General features: G+C 61.1%; 1 long non-coding RNA gene across 1 annotated transcript; it reads right to left on the bottom strand.

Moving 5' to 3' along the window:
* Positions 1-366: 366 nt before the first annotated feature.
* LOC132523348 (uncharacterized) lies at positions 367-5,913 on the bottom strand. The gene is made up of 8 exons (XR_009541490.1): positions 5,849-5,913; positions 4,404-5,180; positions 4,102-4,232; positions 3,612-3,676; positions 3,181-3,320; positions 2,036-2,377; positions 1,412-1,454; positions 367-943 (listed from the first exon to the last, which is right to left on the bottom strand). It is a non-coding gene; the product is annotated as an uncharacterized LOC132523348 (long non-coding RNA).
* Between the last annotated feature and the right edge of the window lie 2,453 nt (positions 5,914-8,366).

Consider the following 8,366-nt stretch of genomic DNA (forward strand, 5'->3'; position numbering starts at 1 on the left):
ATGGCCCTGTGCCACCAAATCTCTCACGTCCCAGCGGGCCCAGCAGGTGAAGGAGGACCCTTCACCTCCCTGGCTGCCTCCCCCTCCAAAGCCCCACCCTCCGCCCCTGAGAGGTGGTCAGCTTAGCTTCCGTCCTAGACCTTCCCCAGCCAGGCGGTCTGTTCTCTGAGCCCGGCTTGCCCCACAGCGCCAACCTTCCCTGGCACACAGCCGGGCCTCACCTCGGCCACCAGCACCCCAAGGCCTTTGGTCTGAGGGTGGCCGGGCCTAAGGCGGAGGTGGGGCTGGGACCAGGCCTTGCCCCCAAGAGTCCCCATTCCCACCCTTGACCCTGTCAGTCTTCCGCCCCCGCCTCCTCCTCCTGCGGGCTCTGCTCTGAACCTCTCCTGTTGGATGACTGCCTAGAAACAAAAGCAGTCTTTTGTACCAGCTTCTGATTGTGCTGCGTCATTTAATTTTCCGTACCCCAAAAAGACCGGAGTTTGGCTTGAGACCAATGATACCTCCAGCCCCACCACCGTGTCAGGTCAGGTGTGAGGGCGCCAGCTCTCTTCCCCTGCCCGCATCTTCTGCAGGCCTTCATCTTGCCCTGTTCCGCTCCCCAGAGCCTGACCTGAGTATGACGATGGTATCGAGTAGTTTTCCAGACCTTCCGGGGGGAGGTGGGTGCCGCCGTGGTTAGAGCATGCCTGGTGTCCCTGGTGTGGGGTGGTGAGGTGCTGTCCCCCGCACCCTGCCTCTGTCGTGGCCCTGGGCGTCTAGTCCTTGGATGAGCTAGGAGGGAAGAAGCCCCCTTTGCTGTGTGACCTCAGGTGGTGCCTTGCTGCTCTGGCTCTCGTTGTCAGGGTTGAGGCGCTGACTGTGGAAGGCTGGGGGCGGGGCCGGGAGGAGGAGAGGTTTGGGGTGCAGTTTCAGTGGCAGGAGCAGCATCGGGAAGGGGCGCCTGCGGGGTGGGGAAAGGACAAAAGCCAGGAGTCAGGAGCAACAGTGTACCCAGAATGGTGCTACCTGCCCTCCCCCACGTCCTCCTGGCTTTGGGGTCAAAGGGGACACTGAGTTGGGGCACGTGTCCCCACTTCCTCCGGGGCGTGGAGGAGTCGCTGCCTGGTCCTCCGGTGGTAGAGGCAAGCTCCCCTCCCCAGATCGCCTTCCCTGCTCCAGCTCTCCCGGCCACGGGGGGCCCTAAGTTCTGCCTCTGTCCACCCACTCTCTGCAGCATTTCTGGGGCTCAGTGGAATGCATTTAGAGGGTTCTGCTTGACCACCCCGGGTTCACCCCCCCCATGACAGAGGGGTGAGCTTTGGGGGCACAGTGACTGTACCGCCCAGGCTCTGTCAACACCCACTGGGAAATGTTTGCACGAGGCCGACCCCATCCAGGGTAAACGTCCCGGGGAGCAGGGAGAACTGACCTCTGTACCTGGACACTCCGAAGCAGGCCTTCCGCGTCAGCACCTGGGACGGGAAGGGTGGGGTCAGGCCAAGCTCCCTGGCTGGAAGCCCCTCAGTTCCTGGGGTGGGCAGTGACCCCTCAGCCTGACTCAGAGGGTCAAGGGCCCAGCCTGTCTCCCGGGAAAGAGACCCTGGCCCAGTCAGACACTCACCAGGACGAGGGTGAGTGCAAGAAGCAGAAGCCCCAGGACGATGAGCGCCACAGCATAGCTGGGGGTGGGGGTGTGAAGCTGACCTGGGGCTTCAGAACAAAGTGCGCAGATGATGGCTGGGTGGGTCCCCATTCTTCCAGACCACAGACCCCTGAGAAGGCAAAGCCAGGCCTGCAGAGGAGTCCCAGGCGAGGAGTCCTGGCCCAGAAGGAGCTACAGGAATAGAGCTGTAGAGCTGGGCCCACCTTGGAGGGCTCCCGGGAAGAGGAGGAGCCGGGCCTGGACCCTAAAGAGCAGCCCGCTGGGGGCTAGTCCAGGAGGAAGGGAGGGCAGGAGGGGGGAGCAGGGGCAGCAAGGCAACGAGCCTGAGGCAGGATGCAAACGGCCGGATGACACAGATACATAGAGGGAAGCCGGGAGAGAGGCACTGACCGAGGTCTGGGCTGACCATCTCCACGGAGAGGCCCTCAGCTTCCTGCAGGTCATGCAGACCCCGGAGCACGCAGTCCTGCACGAGGGCTCGGGCCGGCGCGGCCCTGAAGAAGGTGGCACCCACCCTGGCAGTCAGTGGGGCGGGCCTGGCGGGAAGATCTTCACCAGTGTCAGGAGGCTAGACAGCCCGGGGGTCTCAGGAAGGCCGTTTCTCTGAGCCACTGGCCCCACCGCTAGAGTTCAGCCCTGGGCCCCAGGTCACCCAGAGCCACCACGGCCTTACTGGAGCTTCTCCACCACCACTTGGCCGGAGTTCTGCAGAGGCCTGAGGACGGTGGTCAGCTGGGGAGCAGAGAGGAGGAAGAGGGTCACAGCTGTACTGCAGCCTTGTCGGGTCCCCACACATGAAGCCTCCAGCCTCCTGCTGCTCCCTTCCCTCCCCCCGCCCCCACTTCACCCATCGCATCAGCATCCCCCGAAGTTTCTGGGACTTAGGGCTGCTTTGGTCCCGCGAGCCCTTGGCGAGGGGTTGGTCCAGGATCTGCAGCCACACTTCACACCAGCTCTGCTTCCCCCGCTACAGGGGCGGAGAGGTGGGTGGGCATCAGCCTAAGCCCCCTCTCCCGGGAGCCCTGGGAGAGGCCCAAGCCCTGCCGCAGGGCTGCTCACCCCGACCTCTGTGCTCTCAGCCAGCAGTCAGCCCCATCCAGTCTGAGGCTCAGTCCCTCCCGCTGCCTGTTTACGTATAGCCCACGAGCTAAGAATAGTTTTTACATTTTTAAATAGTTGAAAAACATCAAAAGGATAGTATTTTGTGGCACATCAAAGTTATGTGGTATACAGGTTTCTGTATCCATCAAGTTGTATTGCACACAGCCATGCCCATCGGTCTACATATTGTCTGGGGCTGCCTTCTAGCTCTAAGGGAGCAGTCGAGTAGCTGTGACAGGTACGATGGCCCACAGAGCTTATCCATCCAGCTCCCCATCTGAGGCTCCGTAACTGATTTTTCTCGGTGGCCCCAGCACAAGAGTATTCGTGGTTGAAATGAAATTCTGTCCATTCTCCAGAGGAGGAACGTTGAGACTCAGAGAGATTAAGAGGCTGCTGGCCAGAGACACACAGGGATCCCAGCCTTGACTCACCATTGGCCATGATGCTGGATTTCTGGACAGTAGGATCCATTATGTTCCGGGTCAGGTGATTGGCCAAGCCTGGGAGGTGGGTACCGACGGGGGTCTGGAACTTGTATTCGAGGTAAACACCCATCCACTGGTCCGCATTACTAGGGCGAGTACAAGAGGGGAGTGCAGGGGTTACAGGCTCTGCCAGCACATGTTTCTAGAAGCAGGTATCCACCCTCCCACCCCAGCACAGCCTCAGGCACTAGGGCTCCCTACCTCCCAGGGCAGAGCTTTATAGGGCCAGCTGGAGCTATCTGGACAAAGCCCTCCCCTGGTGGCCCCCAGCCCATGGCTCCCATGGCCTGGCTCGGAGTCACGCCCCCCTCTGCCCCAGGGTGGCCCCCAGGAGAGGAGCAGGGCAGGCTGAGCAGCAGGGGAAGAGCCCAACCCACCTGAAGAGGAGCAGGGGCTCTTCCTGGGGACGTGCTGTATAGAATCCTGACAGCACGGGTGTGACCTGTGGGGAGTCCTGGAGGTCAGAGCAGGCCTGGGGACTGTCACTCCTGAGACCCAGCGTGGGATGGGGTAGGGGCAGGGCTGGGGTGAGGCAACTGAGCGTCTCCTTAAATATTGCGTCCTGGGTGTCTCACTTCCTACCCTAGTGCTGGCCCTGGATAGGGGTGTCTGGTTACAGAGCCTGACCATATGCCCCTGGGACAGAGCTGTCACCTCCCTCAGGCAACCTCTCCACCCCCGGGCGGGGTGTCACCCCTCAAACGGGGGCCCATCAGGCAGGGCTGTGTGCCCTCCATGCCTGCGTCCCCCCACAGGGCCGTGGCTGGGTGCCGCCCCACGCCTCACCCCCAAGCCATGGAGGCCTGCAGTCAAGGAAGGCAAAGTGGGTGTCCCAGGCTTCGGAGGGAGGGCAAGAGGCCACCTCACCTGTCGGAGGATCGTCTTTTCCAGCAGGACAAAGCGGGCAGAGCCAGGCAGGAGGAGCGGGGGCTGGAAGGGCCTCATGGCCGTGGGATGGATGCTGGTGGTTTCCAGGGCCAGGTCGGTCAGGTCAGACCCTGCAGAGCCATGGCTGGGACTTCAGGAGGCCCCAGGAGCCTCCTGACCCACCATGCGCTGCCTCATGGCCAGGGCAGGAGCTGGGCCCCTCTAGGGAGCACCCCCAGCCATCTGTGGGCAGGCGAGGAGGCGCTGAGGTAGCGGGTTGCGGGGGGTGGGCGGAGACTCACCCTCAGAGGCGAGACTGCTCTCATCCAGTACAGGTTCCCCAACAACTTCCCTGCGGCCTTCACTTTGCGGTACAGAGTCCAGAGGACTTCACGGGCAGAGGGGCCCGGGGCGAGGCCCCCAAACACAAGGGAGGCATTCACAGCTGCAGAGTCAGGCCTGGGGACAGAGACACATCCTTACCAGGGGTCCAGTGGGAGCAGGGAGGGCCCTGGGGGCTGGATGAGGACCTGGCTGGTGCACAGGTAGGCCAGTGACCCGAGGAAGGGGAATCCGCCGGGGGAGCCATGGACTGAGTCCCTGTGTGACAGCACCCCTCTGGGTCTCAGCTGCCTCCTCGCTAAAATGCGGAGAATGATTCCTTTGCTGTAGGGTTGTGTGACGACTAATGGTGCAGCCAGCAGAGCACAAAGCAGGTGCTCGGGAAAGCAGGTTCCCTCGGACACCCCAACAAACTGGCTCTAATGGGAACACCGGGAATCCCGCCCAGGGAGACGACCGCTGTGAGCAATCAGGAAGTCAACCTGAGCCAGACTGAGAAAAACATTTTTGGTGGCATCACAGGAGCAGGGGATCTGGAGAGAGGGAGGTGACAGGCCTGAGGAATCTCTGAAAGACTGTAGGAGGTGGACCAGCTGGCCATGTCCTGAGGAGGCAGCCTGGCCTGAGCATGGGGTTGAAGGGGTTTGTGGGGAGAGATCTGAAAACGAGCAGCCTCGGGATCCAGATTTCCTTCATCCTTACCCTGAGGACCCGTTTTCTGCTGTGCCGTCCTGGGGCTGGGGAGACAAAGCTTCTGTTCAGACCCAGGGCAGGGAATTCAGGGAGAGATTTCAGTGCATTAAAAGGGGAAACTTTCTAACCAACTTGGCTCAAGGCCTGGAAAGATAGTGGTGGTGTTCTCTGGGCAACCCCTTAACCCTGGCAATCTAAATCCCGTCACTAGGTATAGTCAAGCCTCTATCAAGGTCTACACCGAGCTCACAGTTCACATGTGATGATTTGGACCTTCTCAACCTTTTTTATGAGATTGCAGGGCTGGCATCTGCTTGCAAATCTGGCTTTAGGTCCCCCCAGTATCCCCAGGGGCTCAGAACCAGAAAGGGGATTTGCATCTGTTTACATGTCATTTATGGGCTCCTGGCCCCAGGGAAGTCCTCTGCCTTTCCCACCACATTCAGGCAATGCCTGGCACCCCTGCCCAAATTCTGCAGCTGGAATTGGGGCTCAGAGCAGGCAGGAGGTCACCTGAGGTCACGCAGCCAGGGGCAGAACCAGATGTGGGCCTCCTGCCCGCCCGCTCAGGGCTTTTCCTGGCCCCTAAGGTGCTTCTGGCCTTGGTGGGGCTGGGCACGGCGGGGCAGCCTGGGCAAGTGCTCTTGCGGCCTGAGAAGACACAGACCGGCTGGCAGGCGGGTGGTGGACCCTGAAAGACTCGCTCACTTACCTAAAGAGCAGGACACCGACACCCTCGAAGCTGGAGAAGGCCTCGTGATAGACGGACTGGAGCTGAGGACAGAGGCATTTGAGGGTCATCGTGGCCCCCCACTTCTCCACAGCATCAGCCCACCCTCGTCCACTCTCATTATCTCTGGTCTGGCCCCTGCAATGGCCCCACTGGCCACCTGGACTGCCGGGGGCCACCCAAGACTTTCCCGCGTGGCCGCCAGGGACCACCTGCCCATCACCCTCTACTGAGAACCGCAGGGCGCCTCCAGCTGTCCAGCAAACACACAGCCTCCCCAGGCCTTTCCTTCTCTGTCGTTTTATTGAAAATCACTCTCCAATCCAATTGTCCTGTATCCCCACAGCCGCCACCCTGCCATCACACCTGGACGACAGCCCCTCCTCCTAATTCTCCCCCTCCCACCCTGGGTTTCTTGTCTTCTCCATGCAGCCCCTCTGTCCCGTGGCCCTGGGCCTCAGCATCTGCCCACCTTTTCACCTCAGGGTCCTCACACACGCTGTTCCCTCTGTCTAGAAAGCCCCTCCCCATTTTATCTGGCTGCCTTCTCTCCATCCCAGTTAAAATTCCCCTTTCTCAGAAAGGTGTTCCTGGACTTCCCTGGTGGCGCAGTGGTTGAGAGTCCGCCTGCCAATGCAGGGGACACGGGTTCGAGCCCTGGTCTGGGAAGGTCCTACATGCCGCGGAGCAACTAAGCCCGCGTGCTACAACTACTGAAGCCCGCGTGCTACAACTACTGAAGCCCACGTGCCAAGAGCCCGTGCTCTACAACAAGAGAAGCCACCGCAGTGAGAAGCCCGCGCACCACAACGAAGAGCAGCCCCCGCTCGCCGCAACTAGAGGAAGCCCGTGCGCAGCAACGAAGACCCAATGCAGCCCATAAATAAATAAATTTATACTCAAAAAAAAAAAAAAAAAGAAAGAAAGGTGTTCTCTGGGCAACCCCTTAACCCTGGCGATCTAAATCAGTCTTCTGTTTATTCCGTAACAGCTCCCCGCCCTCCTGGGAGAGCGCTCTCTCCACACCCACTCTCTGCAACGGTCTCTGCCCGGCCCTCCCTTCCTGCTGGAGCCACTCACGGGACAGGGTCAGTTTTCTCCCTTTTGGGCTCCCACCTTGCACCCCACATGCTCCTCCCCACACTGAGGAGAGGCACAGGGTGAGTTTCATTGACTCCACACTTCCAGAGCCCCTGTGGGCACCCAGCCCTGTGCCCGGCTGCCCTCAGGGAGCTGAGGTCTATGGAGAGCCACAGGTTGGGGTGGGATGGTGTGGGAAAGGCAGCTCACAGAGGGAGGGATGCCGATTCTGCGGGGCAGGGGCTCTGAGTCACCAGGGGAGGCCTCTCCAAGGAGGCAGCCTTCGCCAGGCAGCAAGGGCAGCGGAGGGCGCGAGGTGGCCCAGGGTGGAGGAACAGCCCATGCCAAGGCACAGAGGTGGGACGGGCCTGGGTGCTCAGAGGTAAGTGGGGTAGGGGGTGGGCTGGGGTCAGCACACCTGAGCAGACGGAGGAAGAAGCCCGCACCTGATGTCGGATGTTTTCACTCAGCAGCTGGTACTCCAGGGAGGCAGGGTTCCCGAGCGCCGCTGAGAAGGCTTCATTGGTGATCGTGAAGGTCACAGAGTGAGTCACTCGACTGGATCCTGGGGAGGGGGAGCCTGAGTCCTGCAATGAGACAGCCTGGCCGGGGTGAGGCAGGAAAGACAACTGGGAGGAGGCGGCACCTCCAGGGACGCTGGGGCAGCCGGCGGGAAGGCCAGAGGCACATCCGAGGGAGCGGGTGATCAAGGGGGCTGTGTTGGCAGGGACCACCGGCCCAGGCTGGACTGTCCACTGAAGAGCAGCCATCCCTGTAACCACCAGAGGTGGCAGGGCAGGTGGGACGCTGGAAACACTGAAGATAAGGCCTGAGGTTGTAGGTGGGAGCTCAGTTGCAGAAGCATCTCCGGAGAGGTCCTGGCTCCGGTGGTGAAGGGGGAAACTGGGGCCAGGACTGGTGATGGTGATGTTAGTGCAGGTGACGAGGATGAGGGTGGGGACGACTGTGGCAGTGATGCTGATGACGACTGTGAAGAGGGTACCGCTGAGGGCAATGGCAACATTGAAGGACCACTGGGTGCTGGGCCCAGACTGGATGCCAGACCATTTCTGGGTGAGCCTGAGCCCGCTGTGAGCGCTGTGGAGGCCGTGTCCAGCCCTGACCACACTGTTGCTACAGGGAGAAGAGGCTCTGTGGCAGCCAACGTGTTACTGATCAATGTAAACGCAAGTGGGTCCCTGGGTGCTGAGGACACGGCCTTCTCTGGGGCCTTTGGAGCCAATGTCAGAAGTGGGGCGGCCCCTGGGCTGAAGTTGCTTGCCCCTGATGCAGAAGGCACCCAAGCATTGGGGCTGGAGGTGTGCCTGCCCACGGGCCAGGCCAGAGGTTGTGGAGAAGCCTGCGCTGGTGACATGGCAGCTATCTCTGGAGACCCGGTGACCAAGATCTCCTCTCCAGG

Source organism: Lagenorhynchus albirostris, chromosome 1 (assembly GCF_949774975.1).
Source record: "Lagenorhynchus albirostris chromosome 1, mLagAlb1.1, whole genome shotgun sequence".
NCBI classification, from domain to species: domain Eukaryota; kingdom Metazoa; phylum Chordata; class Mammalia; order Artiodactyla; family Delphinidae; genus Lagenorhynchus; species Lagenorhynchus albirostris.